A 23,421-nucleotide genomic window follows, 5' to 3' on the forward strand; every position below is an offset into this window, starting at 1 on the left:
CCATTAAAGGGATGCGTGCATACCTACTGCTGTGGAGTGCTTCTTTGCAGCGAGAGCAATTTGGAATACAAAATTAAACGCGACGGCTTCGGTCGCGAAAGGAGCACCGCCCAATCAAGTAGCAAGGAGTTTGGAGGAGTGGGACTGTGTCAGCAGGAACCTTGCCTGTTGAGAAAACGGCGCAGCAGCTTCTTCACACTGGGAAGGGAACAGAGCATACCGGGGCACACTGGTGTGCCTTCAAATCCTGATGAACTCACTAATCATTAGGACCCTTTTAATAATTTGATGGCAAATCTGCGACCTCCACTGTGAGTTAACATTGGCTAAAAACAAAACTACAAGTCCCATACTGCATGACGCTACTAAGCGCTTCATGATCAATCAGAGACACTTGAAAAGGACTGTAAGGCAAGCCGGAAATGATTGCAATTAGCCACCACACCCTGAAGAAAGAGCGGAAGGCTCTGAAACGCGTTGGTGAAAGGCTGTGATTTACGGATGCAATGTGACCTTCAAGAAACCATTAAAGGGATGCGTGCATACCTACTGCTGTGGAGTGCTTCTTTGCAGCGAGAGCAATTTGGAATACAAAATTAAACGCGACGGCTTCGGTCGCGAAAGGAGCACCGCCCAATCAAGTAGCAAGGAGTTTGGAGGAGTGGGACTGTGTCAGCAGGAACCTTGCCTGTTGAGAAAACGGCGCAGCAGCTTCTTCACACTGGGAAGGGAACAGAGCATACCGGGGCACACTGGTGTGCCTTCAAATCCTGATGAACTCACTAATCATTAGGACCCTTTTAATAATTTGATGGCAAATCTGCGACCTCCACTGTGAGTTAACATTGGCTAAAAACAAAACTACAAGTCCCATACTGCATGACGCTACTAAGCGCTTCATGATCAATCAGAGACACTTGAAAAGGACTGTAAGGCAAGCCGGAAATGATTGCAATTAGCCACCACACCCTGAAGAAAGAGCGGAAGGCTCTGAAACGCGTTGGTGAAAGGCTGTGATTTACGGATGCAATGTGACCTTCAAGAAACCATTAAAGGGATGCGTGCATACCTACTGCTGTGGAGTGCTTCTTTGCAGCGAGAGCAATTTGGAATACAAAAAAATATATATATATATATATATATATATATATATATATATATATATATATATATATATATAATCACTGAAAAAACCATAGGTTTCACACCAGTTATAGTTAGGAATTAGCATTAAAAAAAACTATTAAATTCACTGAAAAGTTAGTTGGACTCACTATAACTTGCGCGTACAATGCACTGCTGATATACCACAATAACTTCTGTAACAACATACAAGATATCTACAGAGGAAACGGTGTACATTAAATTTAAGACTCAGCATTGGTACCTACATGTTGGTACTTAAATCACCCACACAACACAACAACTCTATTCAGAGCTACCCTACCTCTAAGCACTTTATATTATTATTTTACTGTTTCACTGAGTTTTCCCCATGTGTGGGGGGGGGTGTGTGGGGGAAGTGTGGGGTGTGTCTGTGAGGTTTGTGTGTGTGTGTGTGTGTCTGGGGGGTGAGGTGTATAGGATTGTGTGGGTGTGTGGGGTATGTGGGTGTGGGTGGGGATGTGTGTGTGTGTGGATGTGGGTGTGTGGGGTGTTTGGGTGTAGGTGGGGGTGTGGGTGTGTGAGGTGTGTGTGGGGGGTGTGTGGGTGTGGGGGGTATGTGTGTAGGATGTGTGTGTATGTGTGGGATGTGTGGGTGTGTCTGTGAGGTGTGTGTGTGTGTGTGGGGGGGGAGGTGTGTGTGTGGGATGTGTGGGGTGTGTCTGGGAGGTATCTGTGTGTGCGTGTGTGTGTGTTGGGGGGTGAGGTGTGTGTGTGAGTGTGGGTGTGTGGGATGTGTGGGTGTGGGTGTGGATGTGTACGGTGTCGGTGTGGGGTGTTTGGGTGTGGGTGGAGGTGTGCGTGTGTGAGGTGTGTCTGGGGAGTGTGTGGGTGTGGGGGTGTGGGGTTGTGTGCATGTGGGTGTGTGTGGGACGTACTTGTAGGTACCTAAAACAGCCACAGAACCCAAAAGCTCTTTTCAGAGCTACCCTACCTCTAATCACTCAAAATGATTTTTTTACACAACTATTTTCACTATTTTTCACCAAAGTACGCTCCCCGGTACGCTCCCCGGTGCGCGTACCGGGCACTCCCCCCGCGAAAATCGAAAAAAGTATTTATTTATTTTTTCCCGCGGGACCTTTTTATGGCCCCCACATCACACCTAGGTGGTCAGGGGGGTCTACCCTGCCCCCTTTTAGTTATTTCCCCCTTTGTTTTTGCCACCTCTTGTGTCTCGATCCTACCGAGACACAAGATGGCGGCCGCTCCGGACTGTTTCGAATGTTTACAGACACCCGAGAGCCAATCAGCTTTCCGTGCGCAAGTCGCGTAGCGCGCCCGGAGCGCTCCCCGGTGCGCGTACCGGGGCGCGGCTATAGATATATATTTTTTTTTTAACCTAAATTACTCAAAATCCTCTGGAGCACATATCTTGAGACATAGCAAAGGCACATCGGGCTACCAGTCCCTACAATTTTGCCAAGTTTGGTGAAAATCCATTCAGCCGTTCGAGCTAAAAGTGAGTCCGACCGCCCTATGGAAATTAACATGGGGAAAACACGTTTTGGGACCCCCCTTTTATCTCGGCCCCCGCTTGACGGATCCCCCCCCCAAACTTCAGGCAGATTCCTCAACCGGCGCCAAAGTTATTCCCAATAGAATGTTGCGATTTCACTATGGAAAACAATCCTAACTATAACTACCTACTGGCGACCGCCAGTAGGTAATATATATATATCGTAAATTTTTTTGGTTTGATTACTCAGAGGCAATTTTAAACATAAGATTCTCCCTAAAAAAAATACCACCAAGAGCTCAGTTGAAATCTATCAAGGTCGAGCCCACCCAGATACCCCAGTGTATCTGGGTGAGGACTCAATGATGAGGCATGCAATTTAACCCGTTTCATGCGCCCGCGATTTGGCGGAAGTGCGGCACTTCCGCAAAACGGGCGGGGCCGCGTCGGCCTTTAGCCGACGGCAGCACTGGGCAGGTAGTGCTGCCGTCGGCCAATGGCCGACGGCAGCATGGAAGGGGTTAAAGAACCAACAGTGGCTGACAGTTTTTGTTTTGGAAAAAAACATGAATTTTGTGGGAACCCATGAGTTTCACCTAGGCAGATGCTTGTGTATATACCGCTCATAAGATTTTATTCACTCCGCTGTGATTTACTTATGTTAAAGTTTGGAGGCAGAAGAAGCTGTCTAACCAGCACTGGATGGATTTAGTGGCATAATCTAGTAAGGCACTGGATGGTTTGGTGAAGAGCAGTAAAGTGAACATTTATGATAAGCTGTACAGTCCGTTCATGAAAGAGCACATGTACAGTAATTGTTATTCAGAGTTGTGTTAACACCTAGTTAAGTCCAAGCTCACTGCACTCAGAGAGCTTACAAAAAAAGTAGACCTCTGGCTCATCACCAGGGTCCCCAAGAAGGTAAAAGGAAGTGACCCCAAGAAGGGTGTTTCAGGTTATCCACACCAGAATGAAGCAGGGTCCAGGGAGAAACAGTTTCCAAAATGTTTTAGGGGGACGATTCTGATTGGTAGAGGCGAAAGAGAGCCCAAGTGCTTTGACTGTTTCTAGCTAGGGAAGGGGCAAGTAAATCATGTCTTTACCAAGAAGCCCCCACAATTAGGAACTGTTTAGGAGTGGCCAATGTGGACTTAGGGGTTGGTAATCCCCAGGAGCTGAGGGTAGAGCATGCCCCAATGTCCCTTAGTTGGGAAGTGAACATAGGAGCTAAGCTGGTGATCCATGAGTTTGGGAGGCATCACTTCCACCAGGTCACTCTGAATGGGGTGCCTGTCACTGCTCTGAGAGATACCTATGTCAGTCAGACCATCATGGTGGAAAGGCGCTGGTTTCACCAGAACAGTATCTGCCAGAACAAGTTTGTAGGGTAAACCTGGCCCATGGGCAGATCTTCTTACACCGTATGGCCTGGTCTCCTTGGATTGGAGAGGGGACGTGGCCCTTAGTAGGGTCATAGCTAGCTCTTCATTTCCCTTTGACTGTATATTAGAAAATGTACTGCCACCAGTGAGAGAAAATCTGGGTGGGATGGCTGCCCAGGGCACCCGGAATGCTCATTTTTGTGGAAGTATTGCTCTCAAGCAGCGAGTACTGAGGTCCGGATGGAGAACAAGGGATAGGAGGTGGAGGAAATCAGTGACCAGTGGATCAGGGGTTACCCACTCTAAATGAGAGCACCCTAAGACTGACCCTAGTGATGCTACTTCTAATCTGAAGGTGCTATTTGTGCTGTCACAGACACAAAAGACAAGAGGTCTGCACCAGGCAGACTCCTGCGAGACACAGGGTATTACCCTTGAGGGTAGTGGTGGTTCCTCCCTGAAAGCCAGGCACCAATTTAGCCACAGGGTATAGCCCGCAGGCTGAGAGACGAGCCTCAGGATTCCACCCCTGAGACTGCAGTAGAGAGAGTGGAAGAATGGCTACCGACACCAGGGGTGTTACCTCCCCTACCCTGGGAAGCCTAAGAGTTGAGGAAAACCTCTGGAGCATGTGGGACCCCCTTTGCCAGCTCTCCATTGGCCCGGGCCTGAATCCTGACACTGACAGCTATCAGTGACCTCTGTTGGTTATGGTCTCTTTGGGCAGAGTTTTCCCTGGTTCAGGGAAGATGGGTCAGAATAGGCTGCATCACTGTGGTGGCCATGGTAGTGCTGTTTGCCTACTTGAATGCATCTGTGAACAAACCATGGTCAGGAGTAAGCCTGGGTGGCAAACTCCGCTCAGCCAGTGGAGTTTGCGGAGCTTTGCAAACTCCGCGCTCTGTTGTAAACACAGAGTTCAGTCAAAACTTCGACTCCGTGGCAGAGCAGAGTTAGCCTCTGCCCACGCCCCATGCCCATGCACAGTCCTGGCAAGACGTACAACGTAGGGGTTTGCGACCGGTGAAGAAGAGGATGGCAAGGAGGAGAGACTACGGCAAGGTGGAGGAAAGCCTGGAGATGCCAGAGCAGGTATGTGTGTTTTTTAATGGAGTGGAGTTCCACAGTTTTTTTTTTACTCTGTGGAAACCCGCATAGTGGCACTCCACGTACTCTGCCTAGGGTTAGCCAGGAGCCTCAAAGATGTGGTCCAAGGATGAGGAGAAGGGTTCCTCCTGGGACAGTGCAGTGACTCAGGTGAATAGTGCGGGAAGAGTACAGTTAAGTTCAGAAGGGCATAGAACAGACAAATCCCACTGCATAAGAGCAAATTGGCCATGATCACCCCAGAATGTTTGCCTTCTGCTGCTGAACTAATTTATGTTGGCCACAGGACTATGTACACTTTACCCATGATATGCAGTAGTAATGTCTGTGTGCTCTTCCCATATTGAAGATGGTAAAATTGGCAAATACATGATTGGCACATATAATTCACTTACATGTATCAGTACCAAGGACATGAAAGTGAAATACCAATAGTTGACTGCAGAAGTCATTGTGCCACCCACTAACGTAAATCTCTCAAATATGTCTCAGGTCTGCCATTGCAGTCTTTAGGGTCATTTTAAACTGCCATTCCGATCTGGCATAATAAACTGTTTGCTAGGCCAAAACCTTCTTTTTCATAATTGTAAGTCACCCCTAACCTAAAGGTGGCCCTAACTGCTCATAAGGAAGTGTGCATGGTTTTAAAAAGTGGGACATGCATATTTAATTGTCCGCATGTCCTAGCAGCGAAAAACCTCCAAGTCATTTTTCACTGAGGCAAGGCTGCCCTTCACTAAACTAACACTAGTTTACCCAGTTACAATAAATAAGTGCTAAATTCAATGTAGAAGAGCTAAAAATATACTTCTTTAATTGTAATTTAAAATCCTCTTTAATGTTAAAGTCAGATTTTAAATTACTGCAGGAAAGGTAGCATTTCCCTTTCTAAAGGTTTCTAGCCTTTTGTGAGTGGCTAGTTACTCTTGGGCTGGAGATGCCCCCCCACTGGGAAATGTGCATTGGGACCATCAATGGACAAAGAGGCCTGGTTGTCGAGGAGAATGGGTCTTCCTGGCAGGATGACTGCGGACAAGCTGTGCTTGTGATTAAAATTCTAAACTAGCTGCCCCAGCACACACAAAGGAACCTGGCACAAAACCTGCCCTGCCTTTTGTTCCACTGGCCAGGCTGGAGACAAACCCAGCAAAGAAAAGAGAACTGACCAGATCTAGTTTTGGAGGTAGACAAAGGATTGTCCCCACCCACAAGCCGGCACTGGGTATAAAAGTACCAACTTCAGAACCTTAAATCCGAACACTCCTGGGCCTGAAAAGATTCAGAAGAAGCAAACACAACACTATGATGGCTAGTGTGCTGAAACATTTCAAACACTCACCCCCAGTCAGGAGATCTGGGATAAATCTATTGTTCTTTTTTTTGCTCATCATGCTACCCAGTTTGGATCCAGCCATATTCCAATCACTCTTGATCCTGCTACTATAAGCATCCTGGGACCGGTTTGGGGGTATTACCCTCATCAACCAGGTTAGCTTTAATCCTGTGGCCCCCACATCAGAAGAAGGACTGCTCTGCTGTCTGAAGAAGCAAGATTTGACCTGCTTGCCTTGAACAAGGACCACAAAAGTGACTCCAAGGGTCAGTTGGCTGACCACCAGTTTGAGGTTTAGGGACACAACTAAGCTACTGTAGACATTTCCTGCTTTCCAGCTGATCACACCCTACTGGACATGACCTGGTCTCCTCTGTTAGCATCTTTGGGAGTGAGTCCTCAACCCCTAGTGCTGTTCCAAAGATCCTGGTCACTTGGCTGGAGTCAGAGTGTACTTCTCCCTGCTTATCTGAAGATTTTGCCAGATCTGACACAGAGTCACACAGAGCAATGCAGGGTCTTGCATTGCAGCATTGCACATCTCCTGACCGGCACCTTCACTGGATTCATTGCGGAAAAACACAGAGTAACACAGAGCCTTACTTTGCAGCACTGCGCAGCTCCTGAAGGACGGCTTCAAACGATGTGACACATAGACTCGCATCACAGCACCACTTCCTGCACCAAGTAAAGAAGGCAGAACTGCCGGCAGACTGAATCTGGTCCGATTACCAGCCTGTGCTCCATCACAGTCAGCCTGAACTTGTGACTTTGTCTCCATCCGAAGCAAACAGATTCCTGCGGTTGGTGCTTTGTGCCTTTTGGCTCTATTTTGAACCATAACTGTATAATTCCAGTTCAACTGATTAGAGTTTTGTAATCCATAAACAATCTCTGAATGGGGTGATGACCTAAACAAACCAATGGCTGCAGGAGACTGACGCAGAAGTACACTCTATAATGCAAATTCACATAAGCATGCGAAACACGATAACTGATTATTTCAGTCTCCCATCTGTATAGTGGGTTAACCTGTAGGTTGCAGCATGGTTGTTGGGAGTGTGTTTCCCTACTAAGCATTCAGTAAAAAAATTGTTTTGTCAGTTAACTATTCTCATTCTTATGGCCCATCTCTATCATTCCCATGTTTATGAAGTTTTCCTTTTGGACCTTGCCAGAGAAGGTATTCTAGCACTTAATAGAAGCTAGGTTAAGAAGCTTGTGAGTGTGTGGCTCTTCCTACTCTCAGGCCACACACCTTTTCAATATTGGTCAGCTCACTCTTACTCCACCACACGGCTGGATGGGTAGACCCTTTTTACTTTGTTGTTCATGTAAGTTGTAATTAAAACTTCGTTGTTTATGATGTTTCCCCTTTTTTGTATAAGATCAGTCTTATAATCCTTTTGCCCATCATGGTTGACTGGTAGCAGTACAGCTAATTACCAGGGTATAGGCAAAGAGTGTCCTATCTTGTCCCAAGTGCTACACTGTGGCACTCTCCCCACAATTTAGAATTTTTCCAATTCCCAGAATCTTACAACTTTTCCAAAGTCTCTGATGGCCTCACTGGTCCACCTGACCTCACAAGCCAGGTGTTCACTGAAATGCCAGGTGTGACATAAGTGACAAAGGCACCAGTTCTGCTTCCTGGCTACATGGTCTATGTCAGTCTTGGGGAGGCTTGGGCTGTCGATGACCAGACGGCACGGAGCTAAGCCTCACATTCTTTTGTTTTTGAGGGCAGCAATCTGTACATTGCCTGTGGTCAAGACCACCACAGTAGTTAATGAAGCCTGAGTTACAAGTGGTTTGGCATAGTATGCCTAAAACAGTCCATGCAAAATCATCTGAATTCAAATTAGAGTCCTTGTGATCAGATGTGCATTTTGAGGTATGCCAATCCTCAGATACCTGTTGCAACCAGTGTGCAGGTGAATCTTAGTATTAGAAAACTCAAGGAGCAGTGCAATGGGCAGAACATGTTTCCAATATATGACCATCCTGGATCCACCCTGTTAGAAATGGGGGTCTCAAATTGGCAGAGGTAGGTACCTTTGTCCAAATAGGGACACTTGCTTCTGGTCAGTGTGAGGGAGATACACTTCTAAAATAACCCCTTCTCACCCACTTGGTATCTTGGCACGAGCAGACAGGAGATACACTTCTAAAATAACCCCTTCTCACCCACTTGGTATCTTGGCACGAGCAGACAGGCTAATCTCAGGCAGTGTGTAAAGCATTTGTGCATGTATACAGCAACACAGTGAAAACAATACAAATGGACACCACACCGGTTTAGAAAAATAAGCAACACTTTATCTAAACCAACAAGTCCAAAAACTATAAAAATCCAACATACAATACTTGTAAAAATAGTTACTGTGCAAAATAACCTTTAAATTGTAGGAATTATGCAAAAACACAGTTCCTCCGTCTCGGTAGCTCCTTTCGGGGCTACCGTGATACTGAACATGATGTTGGTCAGGGCAACCGTTGCGGTTGTGATGTGAGATGGAAGCGTTGCAGCGTGTGATGTCCTCATCGCTCAGTGCAGGCAGCGGCTCATTGACAGAGTCGGTGAGACCAAGGCTTGCATTGCAGGTTGCAACAGTGCTCAGTGCGGTGCCAGCAGGTCACAGTGTGGCGACGTAGCTGGGTGATGTTTGAGCCAGCCAGAGAAGGAGTCGGTGACATCTGTGCAGCGTGTAGCAAAGCAGTGTGGAGTGTGTTGCCCACAGGGGGCGGTGCAAGCAGCGGCTCGTTGACGGAGTAGGTGAGACCAGGGTTGCATTGCGAAGGAAGGTGGTGCTCTCTACGGTGCCTTCAGGACACGGAGTCCGTGATGGACACGTGACCATTCTGCTGCACTTTTCTTCTGAGGCTACTGGAACCAGCAGAACCTGATACAATGCCCAGAAGGATGGTGAGGTCTTTGCTGTCCCTAAGACCTCTTGAACAGGGGGCACGCTCCACTTCAAGCCCTTGGAGGTACTTTCCCAACAGGATGCACACACAGTTCCTCGCCTTGATAGAAACAGCGACTGCAGGCCAACCCCAGAAGGCACACAGCAAAGGGGCAGTATTCCTCCTCCAGCTTCTCCAGCTCTTCTCCTTAGCAGAGACTCCTCAAAAGTGATCTAAAGTTCTAGGCCCCAATATTTATACAGTGAAATCCTTTGTTCTCTGGTGACAGAGAAGCCCTGTGCTAAGTCAAAACCAGTTCTGTCCTCACTGGTGCAGCTTTCTGGCAGGAGATGGAGACAGCATTGTGTAAGGCAGACCAGGCATATTCAGGTGAAAGGAAATCTCCTCCCCCTACTCTAAATTCTGCCCAGGTCTATTCAGCCCAGCCCTGACTCACCCTGGAAAGGCAGTACACACCTAACCCCCCAAGTGGCTGTCTCAACAGAATGCACATCCCAGCCCCTGTCACTCCAAAGCCAGACAGTCAATACACATCCTAGCTGAGGCACAGTGGATAGCTAAGCAAGAAAATAGCTACTTTCTCCAAGTGGTATTTTCAAACACAGAATATAAAAATTACCCTCACTAAAAGATGCATCTTAAAATTCTGAGTTCAGGCATACTAAACTTTATTTTTCTTCCCGGTTCCCTGGGGTGGTTAAGCTTATAATATGTTATAAGTAACCTCCCTATTCTATCCTATGGGAACAGATAGCTTTACAACTGTGAAAAAAGAATGTGGCAGTATTTCACTATCAGGACATGCCACACACACAAGGTCATGCCTACCTTGCACATACACTGCACCCTGCCCACAGGGTTACCTTGGGCCTACCTTAGTGGGTGACTAAAATGTAAGAAAATGGAAGGATAGTGCCTGGCAAGTGGGTGCACTTGCCAAGTCGACAAGGCAGTACCAAACTGCGCACAGATACTGCAGTGGCAGATCTGAGTTACATTTCCAGGCTGCTTATGTGGGTAGCTCAATCAGTGCTGCAGGCCGAATATCAACATTTGATTTACAGGCCTTGGGCACACACAGTGCACTGTAATAGGGACTGACTAGTAAATCAAATATGCCAATCATGGAATCAGTGATCCATAACAACAATTCAGAGGGAGCACTTGCACTTTGGCACTGAAGAGCAGTGGCAAAGTGCCCAAAGCATCTAGACCAGAAAAAACAAGGTCCTACACAGACCAAATAACAGGAGGTAAAGGCATAAATATAGGGGAATGGTGTGCTAGACCTGGCATTATTGGCCAGGTCTAGCACACCATCCCTGTGAAGCTTTTATACTGGGATGCTAGAGAACGTCTGCAACACAAAATACATCCCATGGGCCCTAAATGTGTTCTACCGGTTGTGTGCAAATCTTTGGATCAGGATGCAATCTTCATGTAGGAGTTTCTGTGTCTTTACTCTTTGTCACATATGGCTTTCTTGCTTTCTTTATTCTTGACAGCAGCTTCCTGTGTCTAATGTTCTTCAGGTTATTGGGCTATGGCCAAGTCCTGGATCGGCAGAAGAGGCACGTCTTCAGTGGGAATTTTAGGCATGTTTCCTTATGTAGTCTTTCAAAGTCTTCTATTATGCTCCTTTGTTTATTTCAGAATGCAGCATGTAATCTAGGTAAATGATTGCTTGCTTCTAAGGGATTCATGATTCCCACAATGTGCACCATGAGTTCTGGGTGGTAACTGGAGTCCTGCAGTCTTTGTGGCATTCATATGATTTCATAGAAATAGGAATAGTTGGCCTTCTTGTGTTTTCTTGTAATTTGCGTCACACATCAGATTCTCAATATACTCACTTTGTACATCCAGAATTGAGAAGTAATGAACCCAGCAAGTCTATCCTGCAAGGGCGGCTGGTGAAGTTGGTGAGTGGTGCGTTGGGCTGGGCTGCGTGCAGGGTGTGGCTTTTGGGTTCAGTTTAAGGAGACACCACATTTTTGGGGAGGCTGTCGTCATTTCCTTATTAAAATAGAAAGATCAAAAAGCAATAGTTTTTATAGGCTTTTGTTCAAGAACTCCTAAAGTATCTTGGAAATGTCCTGGCTTAGTAAGCAAGCCAAACTTCCTTCTTTTGGAATGTGTGCGGCGGACATGTTTGATTTGTTTCTCCCTCACAAATTATTTGGAATGTTTGGAAAATTAGAAAATATCAGTGCAAATGCAGATTATAGTGAATGCATATTATGTTCCATCACACCCTCCCAACTTCACACTTTACTACTTCCAGCCCTCCTTCCTTGACCCCATTTCCGCCCATGCTTCGAGTCCTCCATGCACCAACACTCTGTACCCTCTAAGGGGCCACGCTCTCCCCCACTCCCACAAACCTTGGTAACATTCAAGCATCTCAGGTCTGTCTCTTACAGGGACCATACACTCCTTGCCGTTTGTGTGCAGAACACGGACGTTTCCAGAGATCTCCATCAGTGTCTCCTTTCACCTCTTGCTTCCAGGCTGAAAAGGGCAATCTAGTAAGTAATGCCCCAGTGCAATTCAATCAAGGAAAGTGGCTGTTTTCCTCAATATACATTTTACAAGGTCAGTGGGAAGGTGAGTAAGTCATTGAAACCTCGATATCCCCTTGAAAGTTGAAGAACATTGCAGAGAGAAAAGGGGAATGTTAAGCACGGTTAACCCCTCCTTAACAACCATGCAGACATGCTGTTAGACCAGATGCGAAATTCTTGGCAAAGCATGTGTGACCAAAAACTAAACACCAGTACCTTAGGCACCACCTTGTATGCTGCTTCTCAGCTCCTGGCTGCCAACGCCAGTCAAACACAGATGCTGGAGCTGCAAATGGGGTCCACACAGTCCTGCAAAATACAGCAGCATGGGAAGGAGACACCTTGAGTCTGCACAACATGTCTTCAAAAATCCTGATGACAAACTGAGCAGACTCGATTTCTCAGCTTCCTGCCTGCCTGCAGCCTCAACTCCTTCCTTTCCCAACTCATCACATGGCGAACCACCTGTGGTTGGACCCTCCCCCCTGTAACAAGTTGAAAAAGGGTGAGATGTCATCCTCTGCACTGCCTGACTGACATGAAGCTCCTGATACTACAGGGCTTGAGCCTGAAGCGCCCGGGGCTGACTTTATCTCCATGTAGTCAGGGGATGGAGACTGGTCCTCAAGGCTATATCTTTGCTGAGTTGATGGCCTCACATGCTTCAGGGCTGTGAGCTTCTCAGCACAGCCAATTCCTTAGACTCAGGACCCGCCCACAGGCAGAGCGATAAATGAATTGAGTCCAGTCCCCTTACAGGAAAGGTTTGCCTGGTATCTCCCTCGGAGGCAGCTTCGCTCCTCTGGCGCTATCTGTTGGTAACTCCGAGATTTAAACGCTCTAGGATGAGTTGCCACAGAGGGTTAGACAGATTGATTCTCTAATCGAATTCAGAAAGAGCTTAAAAACATGGCTCCTTCCGAAAGCTTGATTCTCCGTGTCCACTCTTCTTGATTCTGTCACCATGATGGCTGTGTGTTCCTATATCTGAGTGCCAGGATACCCGTAGGGTGGCAGTAGCGCTATATAAGAATACATACAATACAATACAATTAGGGAATGCTATGGATCGGTGTCTCTCGCTGCGTGTCACATAACTTGAGACTCATCAGTCATCACAGTAACAATAACTCCTGCCCCAAGTAAGAGGTGTGTGTGAGCATTTTTTTTAACTGAGAAAGACAGTTTATTTTCACTTTTGCAATAGCCGACCCTGGGGAGTGAATCAAAAGGGAGCGAAGCGCCAACACCCTCAGTCAAATACTGCCCTGCAATGGGCCTGGAATGGTGTAGTTACTGAGAAAGTGATAGTCTGTGCACATCCACAACTCATTCTTCATCTGTGCCACTGCATTCAGCAAGGCATAGATAATTTAAGAATAATACCAGAAGCTTTCAGATTATTCAGATGCCTTCCCACATCTTCAACATCTGCAGGCTTAAGGAAAAGCATCTGAGGAGGGTTTATTGTCTTCTAAGGTAATCTGCTGCCCTTCACCTTTGGCTTCTAACACAGCCCACTTGAATGTGAGAAGATACTGGTCCTCTAGATCAGTTTGCATTCCAGAGTTTTTTACTATCTCAGGCATTGTGAATTCTTCACTGTTCAGGAGGTTGGAACAATTCTTCTGCTTCCCCCCTTTTGAGAGGATGTTCTGTACTACTGTGACTGGCGTTTAGTTCTGGACAGACTGTTTCCTATGGTAAGGGTAAATGGAATGCTGGGCCTGGTTTGAAATAGTCACTACCAGCAATTAATGTAATCAGCAATACAGAGGTACATGCAACTCTACACTTAGATGAGCCCGCTGCAGGTTGTTTCTTTCATGACCTTCCATCACGGATAAACCTTGAATTTGAAGAAAAGTGGTAGTTCCTTGGGCCATTTGGAGAACAAACAACAGGCACCCTGCAAACCCAGTTGAGACTGGGTGTAATTATTATGTAACAAACAACAATGTCTCAACAGGTAAAACAATGGGAACACACTTAATAAAACATGGACAATAAGTTGCAGTAAGGCGAAGACAGGGAAACCAAGGTCGTTGTTTGAGAAAAATAGCGAGTGGTTTATATTAAAGCAAATTAAGGCCAGAGGAACAGTATCAGCATTATTTACAATAATTTAAGTAAGCCAAGAGTACTTGTGCACATAAGTGCTCGTGAAAAGGTGACCGGTGCAGGTGACAGTAGTGACAATAATTACAAAGGTTTTTGGTTCACGATTTTGATTTATGAAAATGCAACAGTTTGGGCATTTTAGGTGAACCGTGGAGATGTGCCAGTATTTGCACTAGACGGTGGATGATGTTTCGACCTGTTATGAGTTCAGGTCATCAACAGGACCAGGTTACAAGGTTATCATGCTGAATGGACAAGGGGTCCCAAGTTTGAGGTAATCATAGGTCCAATGATAGGGACAATGTATAGGGCAGGAATGCCGGTGGATGCACCGTCAGATAAGGTGTTCTGAAGCAGTTCGGGAAAGTGAAAGAGCGCGGTGTCCAGGAGAAAGGAGGCATCCAGCGCAGGTTACCGTCGGGGAGGAGGGGCTGTCCGGTGTAAAGAATATGTTGCAGGTTGCTCCGTCGAGTCGAGGAGAATGTAGGAATGCTAAGGAATTAATCCAATCAGCGGTATTAGTCTGGGGGCGGCAGGAGTGCCTGTGCCCACATGCAGCGTTAGTCCTTGGGCCATTTGGCATCCGCTTCCATGAATGGTCAGTGCCTGTCCTTTGAAGAAGAGAACTTCTCCACAGCTCAGAACTCTGGTGCTTTTCTGGCTTACTCGACCCAGAGAAAGGCTCGCTGGCTTAGTTGGTTTTTCCCCAGGTAGTTGGTATAATCTTTTCCAGCTATGTCACATTTCTTGTTCGTGAATGTACCGAACCTGGCTCCTTTAATCTCCTTTAATCTCAAGGAGACAGTTGGTCATATCTACCTTCCCTTTGAAGAAGTATACCAATACAAGGGTAGGGAGTCAGTTGTTTGTGAACCTCATGAACCCCTTTAGTAGGCACATTGCTAGCAAGAAGTAGTCCAGGTAAGGGCAGGATGTATCTCTCAATCCGAAAATGGCTAATCCATCCAGCATCAGGTAGCTAAGGTACTTTCTGTAAATTAGATAATTTATAGTGGTAGTTTATAAGGCACTGTCTAGGTTGCTTGAAACACTGCCCCTTTAGATAAACTAGAACATGCCTTTTGGGGTCTATAAGTTACTTGTGCACATGTAGGTATGTCTTAGTTTTGTTTAAGCTCTCAGTGTCCCAAACTTGGCAATGATAGATATTGGCAGGGCTGCAGTCAGATACTCAGGTGTTTTGAGTGGTGTGGTGAATTCTTTCTTTAGACATCCAAGTTGCTTACCCTTGCACAATGCGTTGTTTTAATGTGGCTCCACACTATATAGTTTAGCATATAATGCTCCTAGTACTCAACTATTTGCATTAAGGAATGCAAGAGAGCCTTTAATGTATCTTCATGCTGCAAACACTGTGGTAATCTCAATGTTTTATTTTATCTGGCTCATTTTGTGAAATCTCTGACCACATCTCCTCTCAGATATGTCTTGCTATTTAATAAATGACTTGATGGTTTATTCCAAAACTCTAGGGTGGCGGAGTTGAGCAGAAACACACACTTAAAGCATCTAAATGTGATTATTGCTCTTTTACTGCCTTCACTAAATACATCCTTACTTAGAGAGAATACCCATCTAACCAATGCCACTCGTGGGAGAACCCGGAGCTCTCTAGGCCTTTGCTTACCATAAACTTCCCAGAGGAAGTCAAGAAAGCTCGGATGGCTGCTCCCCAGATACACTAGCTGGAATTAAGGAGCACCGATTGATCTTCAGTTATACAGCAGCGCTCTTGCTCCACATATGACATTCACTTTTGCCTTTCCAGTCCTTCATCTGATGCAGATTAACAGTAGTACCTCTTTAATGCATGCTATAAAATGTGACAGCTGCTCACGCTTTTTCTACTGAGTACTGGTTGTAAATCAGGTTGTCACTTCTTTCTGTTTCTCATGACAACCAGATAGGCCATCTAGTATGGAGATACCTTTGACTGCATTAATGTCTGGGTTTGCAGTTCTAGAGTTGCTCTGGCCTTCCATGCAGGAACTTACAGGGACTCTACCTTCCTGGATCAATTCCCTGGCATTACCGATCCATTCTCCCTCCATCTGTGTAAGTATGTATATATGTATGTACGTATGCATTCATGCATGCATGTATGTATGTATATGGTATTTCTATGGCAGATACCTAGCCGACTTGTAGGGGTCGGGTGACCCGATGATGAAGCATGACACCACTAGGGTGTGTGAGGGTAATTAAAACAAAAATAGTTTTTTCCCCACATTCAAAGGTATAGATGGCATTTCATATTCGCCTTTCGTAAGGGCCAACTTGCTGAGAGCCTTTCTCAGTGTGGTAAAGACAGAGGTGTAATCACTGGCCCCAACATTTTATTCTGATATAGTTACAGATCGTGTTTTTATATCTAATTCTCTGTTGGCCCGTTAGCCTTTCAGATCCTTCCATCAGTCATAGAATATAAGCCCTGGTATTGATTTTTCAGGGATCCTCTGGGCTGTTGAACATAGCTTTTTCTGTTTGGGGTGATCAGAGTTGCTGGGTAATTTACATTTAGCAGACAAGAGCAGAGTGCCACTTGGTAAAACATATTTTAGCCCAGCCATCATACACAAAGACACACTCCGCCTCACAACCAGCTTCGGCGACCACTTACCTGACATGGAGCACCTACTCTTCCAAATCCAGACCAACCCAAACGCCACCCTCTATAGCACCCTTGTCTGCAGAACACCAGGACGCCCCCTGCCTTCAGCAAAGCCTTAATCTACTTCATCACTCACCACTCTCTTGCCTCAACAGACTACATCCACCTAGGTGATTTCATTTTCCACCTGGACAACCTTGAAGACCACAACACCTCATCCCTACTGGAGAAGCTCACCATGAACAACTGGTCACAACGCCAAACTCACTCAGCGGGACATACGCTTGACCCCATCTTCTCCACAACCAACAACTTCTCTGTCAGTCACACCGCCAAGCCACACAGGACCGAACACCACTGCATCCAGTTCTCCTTCGCCAAATCCACTGTATGCCACCAAGCCCACCTCAATCCTCGCATAAGTTAAAACAAGGTCACCAAAGATCAGGTCACCACCTCTCTCAGCAAGACCCCACAACTGACATCCACGGACGCCAATCAATCAATCAATCAGAGTACTTGTAAAGAGTGCTACCTACCCGTGAGGGTCTCAAGGCACTGAGGGGGGGGGGGTGCTGCTACTGCTCGAAGAGCCAGTACTTGAGGAGTCTTCTGAAGGCGAGCAGGTCCTGGGACTGCCGTAGGTGGGTAGGGAGGGAGTTCCAGGTCTTGGCGGTGAGGTAGGAGAAGGATCTGCCACCAGAGGTTGTTCGTTGGATGCGGGGGACAGCGGCGAAGGCGAGGCTGGTGGAGCGGAGCTGGCGAGTGGGGGTGTATTAGCTGAGTCTGCTGTTAAGGTAGGCTAGTTTGGCATTGTGGTGTGCTTTGTGTGCGTGGATGAGGAGCTTGAAGGTGATCCTCTTGTCGACGGGGAGCCAGTGTGGGTCTCTCAGGTGGGGGTGATGTGGCTGCGGCGGGGGACGTTGACGATCAGTGAGGCTGAGGCGTTTCGGATGCGTTGTAGTCGTCGTAGGTGTTTGGCTGGGATTCCTGTGTAGAGTGCGTTGCCGCAGTCCAGTCTGCTGCTGACAAGTGCCTGTGTCACCGTTCTTCTGGTTTTGGTCGGGATCAACTTGTAGATCCTGTGGAGCACGCGGAGGGTGTTGCAGCAGGAGGAGGAGATGGCGTTGACCTGTTTAGACATGGAGAGGGAGCAGTCAAGGATGAATCCTAGGTTGCGTGCATGGTCGGTGGGTGTCGGTGCTGTTCCCAGTATGGTCGGCTACCAGGAGTCGTCCCAGGCTGAGGGGGAGGGTCCGAGGATGAGTGCCTCCATCTTGTCCGAGTTCAGCTTCAGACGGCTGTTCCTCATCCAGTCGGCGACAGCCTTCATTCCCTCGTGGAGGTTGGTTTTGGCTGTGTGTGGGTCCTTGGCGAGGGGGAGGATGAGCTGGGTGTCGTCGGCGTAGGAGATGATGTTGAGGTCGGGTTGGTGGGTCACTTGTGTGAGGGGGCCATGTAGACGTTGAACAGCGTCGGGCTGAAGGAAGAGCCTTGGGGGACGTCGCAGACGATGTCAGTGGCCTCGGATCGGAAGGGTGAGAGGTGGACACTCTGGGTTCTGCCGGAGAGGAAGGACGTGGTCCAGTCAAGGGTCTTTTCTTGGATTCCGGCTTCTAGGAGGCATGTCTTTAGAGTGCGATGGCAGACTGTGTCGAAGGCGGCTGACAGGTCCAGGAGGATGAGGGCTGATGTTTCGCCATTGTCTAGTTGGCGCCTGATGTCGTCTGTGGCGGCGATGAGGGCTGTCTCGGTGCTGTGGTTGTGTCTGAATCTGGACTGGGACGGGTCTAAGATGTTGTTGTCTTCCAGGTGGCGGGCCAGTTGCATGTTGACGATTTTCTCAATGACCTTCGCCAAGGACGGGAGCAGGGAGATGGGCTGGAAGTTTTTGAGGTCCTTGGGATCCGCCTTGGGCTTTTTGAGGAGGGTGTTGATTTCGGCATGCTTCCATCTTTCCGGGAATGTCGCTGTTTTGAAGGAGATGTTGATGACCTTCCGTAGTTGGGGTGCGATGGCAGCGTCTGCTTTGTTGAATACATGGTGTGCCAACACCTCAGCATGCAACCTCCAATGCTGGAACTCCGACTGCACCAACACACTTGCCCCTCTAAGGAAATCCTCAATCAAGCAGCCCTCCAAGAAACTGCTACAGTCCAGAAGGTCTCCGCCATACTCATCCTGAGCATCCCATGCTGCAACGACATCACCGGCCACCTGAGAGACCTTTACTGGCTACCTGTCAACAAGAGAATAACCTTCAAGCTTCTCACTCATGCCTACAAAGCCCTCCACAATGCCGGACCTGTATACCTCAACCATGCCTTTCCTTGTACACTCCCACCAGACATCTCCGCTCGGCCCAACTGGCCCTGGCCACCATCCCACGCATCCGCAAGACCACTGTTTTGAGAAGATCCTCTCTTACCTTGCTACAACGACCTGTGACTCTCTGCCTCTGCACTTCAGGCAATCACAATCGCAGCCGCAATTCAGGAAGGACTTAAAGACCTGGCTCTTTAATTGAACTGCAGACCCCTCCCCCACTCAGCGCCTTGCGAACCTCATGGTTGAGTAGTCGCACTTAAAAAAATTACTGATTGATTAATTGATAGAAGAGCAAAACTGCTGTGATTTTGGAATGTTTCCTAATTCATCAAGTCCCTTTAACAAGAAAATAGCAATGTCAAGAAGTATAGCTCCCACTACTTCAAACATTTAGCAGGCTTCCTCTTCTACGTCAATCCATGCAAAAGTATGTTGGTCCTCTATTATGGCTTTCCATGGTGGAAACCTCAAAAAAACTGGAGGCCACACTCTTTTGCAAAGCCCACAAACAGAAATCTCTTTGCTCGCATCCAAAAACCAGAGCAGTGTCTCCAGGAGGCAGATCTGTGAGTGGTACAAGTGTAAAAACGATGCACAGTAAAAGGTGTGTAGGCACTGTAATTATTAGTAAGTAAATTCTTTATTGTCTGATTAATTAAAATCTTACAATATTTCCAACACACAATCATTTTCAGTTTATATAGTACAATACAATAAAAAAAAGAGACAATTTTGACCTGAAAATTGAAATGCTCGGGTCTTAAAAACAGTAATAACATTTTTTAAAAAATTCTTAAAAGCTTTTTTCCTCATCTATTTTTCTAGTTCAGTAGTTATTATCTTTAAAAATTTTACAAAGGCAACATTCATGACTATATCATTTGGATGAAGACAAATTTTCAGTGCCTGCCTGCATGTTCTTATACCCCGGAGATTAAGGTGAGATTTGAGTAATGCACATCTTTCCCTACGAAGTCCAGGACAGATACATAGGAAGTGGACAATATTTTCTTCTCCACCTTTGCAAAGTCTGCACAATAGACTGGAGTAAGTTTTTTTCCATGGCAGAGCGTGACTAAGGCCTGGCAGAATTCCAAATCTTGCGTTCATAAAGCATTGTTTACTTCTTTCGGACCATGGTATCTCCAGGTATTCTTGCACTTTCTTTTTTCCATATCCATTTATTACTGTCCACGCGTGTTTTCTTTTTGCCAGCACGTTTTTGTCATGTAGAAGTAATAGGTAGTTGGTTGTTCGATTCACTATTTTTTTAAATGATCCATTGTTTATCGTATTGTTCCAAATAGGCATCAGCGAAAATTCTTCTAATGCCTCGTGAAGATATCTCCAAGCAAGTGATTTTTTATTATTTTTTACTTCTTGCCAGAGTATTTGTGAAATTTGATTGTCATGGTCATTCTTAAACCTATACCACATTTTAATAAACTGTCCTTTTCTTGCTAACTCTTGATTGTTCAAACCAAATTCCTGTCTTATTTGTGCTGGCGAAGCATTGTTTGGGAGGTGGAAAAGAGATCTATATACTTTAGAGAGTACCTTATTAATTAGTTCCGCATCCGTACCCATTAGTGCCTCACTTCCATATGTAATAGTTGGGAGCAATTTAGCTCCAATGATTTTCAATAGTGGCCCATAAGTTAAGTTCCCAAGGGATTTATGTGCTATCTTGAATGCTGATGTTAGTGAGTTGGCTTTCCTTTGGATGTCCTGTTTCTGAAGGAGATAAGTTCCCTTCTGGTCAAACAGTACTCCCAGGTACTTGTACACCTCTATTTGTTCAAGTTGATTGTTTCCCATGTACCATTTATTTTTTTGTCTCACATTTTTGTTCCTGGACACCACCATGATTTTTGTTTTGGTTTCATTAATAACCATTCCATTATCCTTTGCATACAAAAGTGTTCTGTTGATTAAACGCTGGAGACCTATTTTAGTGTGACTTAGTAGGATCGCATCGTCCGCATACATCAAGTTGGATATCAGCTTATCCCCCAACCTAGGAGGATGTGCATTAAGGTCATCCAGGTTGGCTGATAGGTCTCCTAGAAATAGATTAAAAAGGAGGGGGGCCAGTACACATCCCTGTTTCAACCCTTCCAATGCAGGAATTTCCTTTGTTAGTGATTGACCATCCCCCATCCTTACTCTTACCCAGGTTTGTTTGTGGAGCAACTGTATGAGATTTAATAGCACAGCTGGGATGCTTTTTTCCAGAAGTTTTTTCCACAATAAGTTTCTTTGCACATAGTCAAAAGCAGACTTAAAATCCACAAAACATAGATATAATGGAAGTTTTATCCTCAATGATTTTTCAATTGTTAGCGCTAATGCCATGATGTTTGTCATTGTTCCAAGCCCTTTAATGAAGCCAGTTTGATTCATTGGCAAAATATTGTTTTCTGTTACCCATTCATTTAGTTTGTTTAAGAGTACTCCAGCAAACAGTTTGGCATCTGTGTCTTGTAAGGTAATAAGTCTATAGTTATCTGCAAGAGACCAATTACCTTTCTTATATATAGGAGAGATTAGAGATCCTCGCCAGGAATCTGGGATTTTTCCCATCTCTATCACTTCTTTGAACACTTTTACCAAGTACGTCGACCAAAAGTCAGGATTTTCTTTATATAGGGCAAATGGTATCCCATTAGGGCCTGGCGCCCCATCTTTCTGCTTCTTAGTTAGTTTTATTAAGTGCACTTTAGCAATTACAAATTGTTCTTGCATCTCATCACTAGCTGTACAGCTGTTTTGCATGCTCACAGGGATTTTTGCTGCACCATTGTTGTTTAGATGTTTTTCTAGAAACATTGCCCATTCTTGTTCTGTTAATGTTGATGAAACTTTCAGTTTGTTTGGCCATACTAATTTGTTTATAATTTTCCAGAATTCTCTCGCATTAGCCTGTTTACTTGCATGCAATAGTTTGGACCATAATTCCTGTGTTGCTTGGTATTTCTCATTCCATATAAGTTTTTTTAGGTGCTGGTTCAAAGTTTTTAAGTTAGTCAGGGTCTCTTCACTAGTCGTTCCGCAATTCAGTTGTCTTCTTATCCTATTCCGTGCTCTTTTTAACTTTGTTATTGTATATGGAAGATTCATATGTGAGTCTTTTTCCTCTGTTTCACGATTCAACCTCATATTGCTTCGGTTACTCCGGGATTGGGGTTTCACTAGTTTTTTAGTAAATTCCACCCACTGGTCAACTGCTGACTCCTTCCTATTTTCAATGAAGCAGCTCCTTATAATATTTTCAACCTTTTCATTCATGCTGTCCTTATTGAAATTAGTCCAAATACATTTTTGTAGTTTATCGTTCCAGTATATCCTGGCATAGTGTAATATTGTTGGTTAATATTGTTTGTAATATTGGTGGTTATTATCTGCTGACAATGGTCACTGTCTTCTACTTTAACCAACCTATAAGAGATAATGTTTTGAAATATATTCAATGAGACCATTGTATAATCAATCCTGGAGCTTGCATTGTGGGCTATATATGTGTATGCAGGTGGTCTATCGTCTTTAAATCGACCATTTAGGACTCGCAAACCGAGCGCTTCCATATCTTTGATGAATGTCGTACTTATTTGGTTTCGCCCCTTGTTGCTCATAACGCCTTGAAGCTCTTGCTGCGGTATTGACCATTGTTGGTCCTGGGATTGTGATACATCATCCCTTATAAATGGTATTAATAGGTTCAGATTAAAGTCCCCAGTCATCACATAGTCTACTAAAGGATTACTTAGCATTTGTTCCAACAGTATAGTATTGATGGTAGCACATATATCAGTTCTGCTTGCTTTTGTTAGCTGGATGTATACATTGATCAGAATTATTGACCTATCATTTTGCTCCGTAGTTTTATATTTCAATTTTACTATGAGAATGTTTTTACTATTTGTTGCAATTTTTTCATGTTCTGCTTGCAGGCTGCAGGAGACAAAAGTTGCTAACCCCCCACTTGAACGACCATATCTGTGATTTTTGCTTGCATTTTCATAGTAACCTACATAACCATTCAGTGCAAACGGGTGGGGTTCCCAAGTTTCTTGTAGAAATAATATTTGACATGGTATGGGTATACACCTTATAAGTGCGTTGAATAGTTTGGACCCTACTCCGTTTATGTTCCATGAACACATTCTCAACTCAATTGCTTTTGATTCGGAGATGGGATTTTTAATCCTTCATTGCTCATCATTGTTATGCAGAGCCTGCACAATCCATTTTTCGTTTATTCCTGATGTGATTTCATTTGTGGAAGGTGGCGGAGCCACTCCTGATGAACTAATGGATCTACCCCGAGCGTTCCTAAGTACAGTTCCTTTTGGTTTGGTAATTTGCTCTGATTGGACCAAATTTGCCTCTTTAATGAATGGAAT

General features: G+C 45.5%; 1 protein-coding gene across 22 annotated transcripts in view; it reads left to right on the plus strand.

The window, feature by feature from the left end:
* The window catches only part of LOC144755239 (scavenger receptor cysteine-rich domain-containing protein DMBT1-like), a 593,569-nt gene that overhangs the window by 351,307 nt on the left and 218,841 nt on the right, over window positions 1-23,421 (plus strand). The window lies entirely within an intron of this gene.

This window comes from Lissotriton helveticus, chromosome 5_1 (genome assembly GCF_964261635.1).
Source record: "Lissotriton helveticus chromosome 5_1, aLisHel1.1, whole genome shotgun sequence".
Classification (NCBI taxonomy): Eukaryota; Metazoa; Chordata; class Amphibia; order Caudata; family Salamandridae; genus Lissotriton; species Lissotriton helveticus.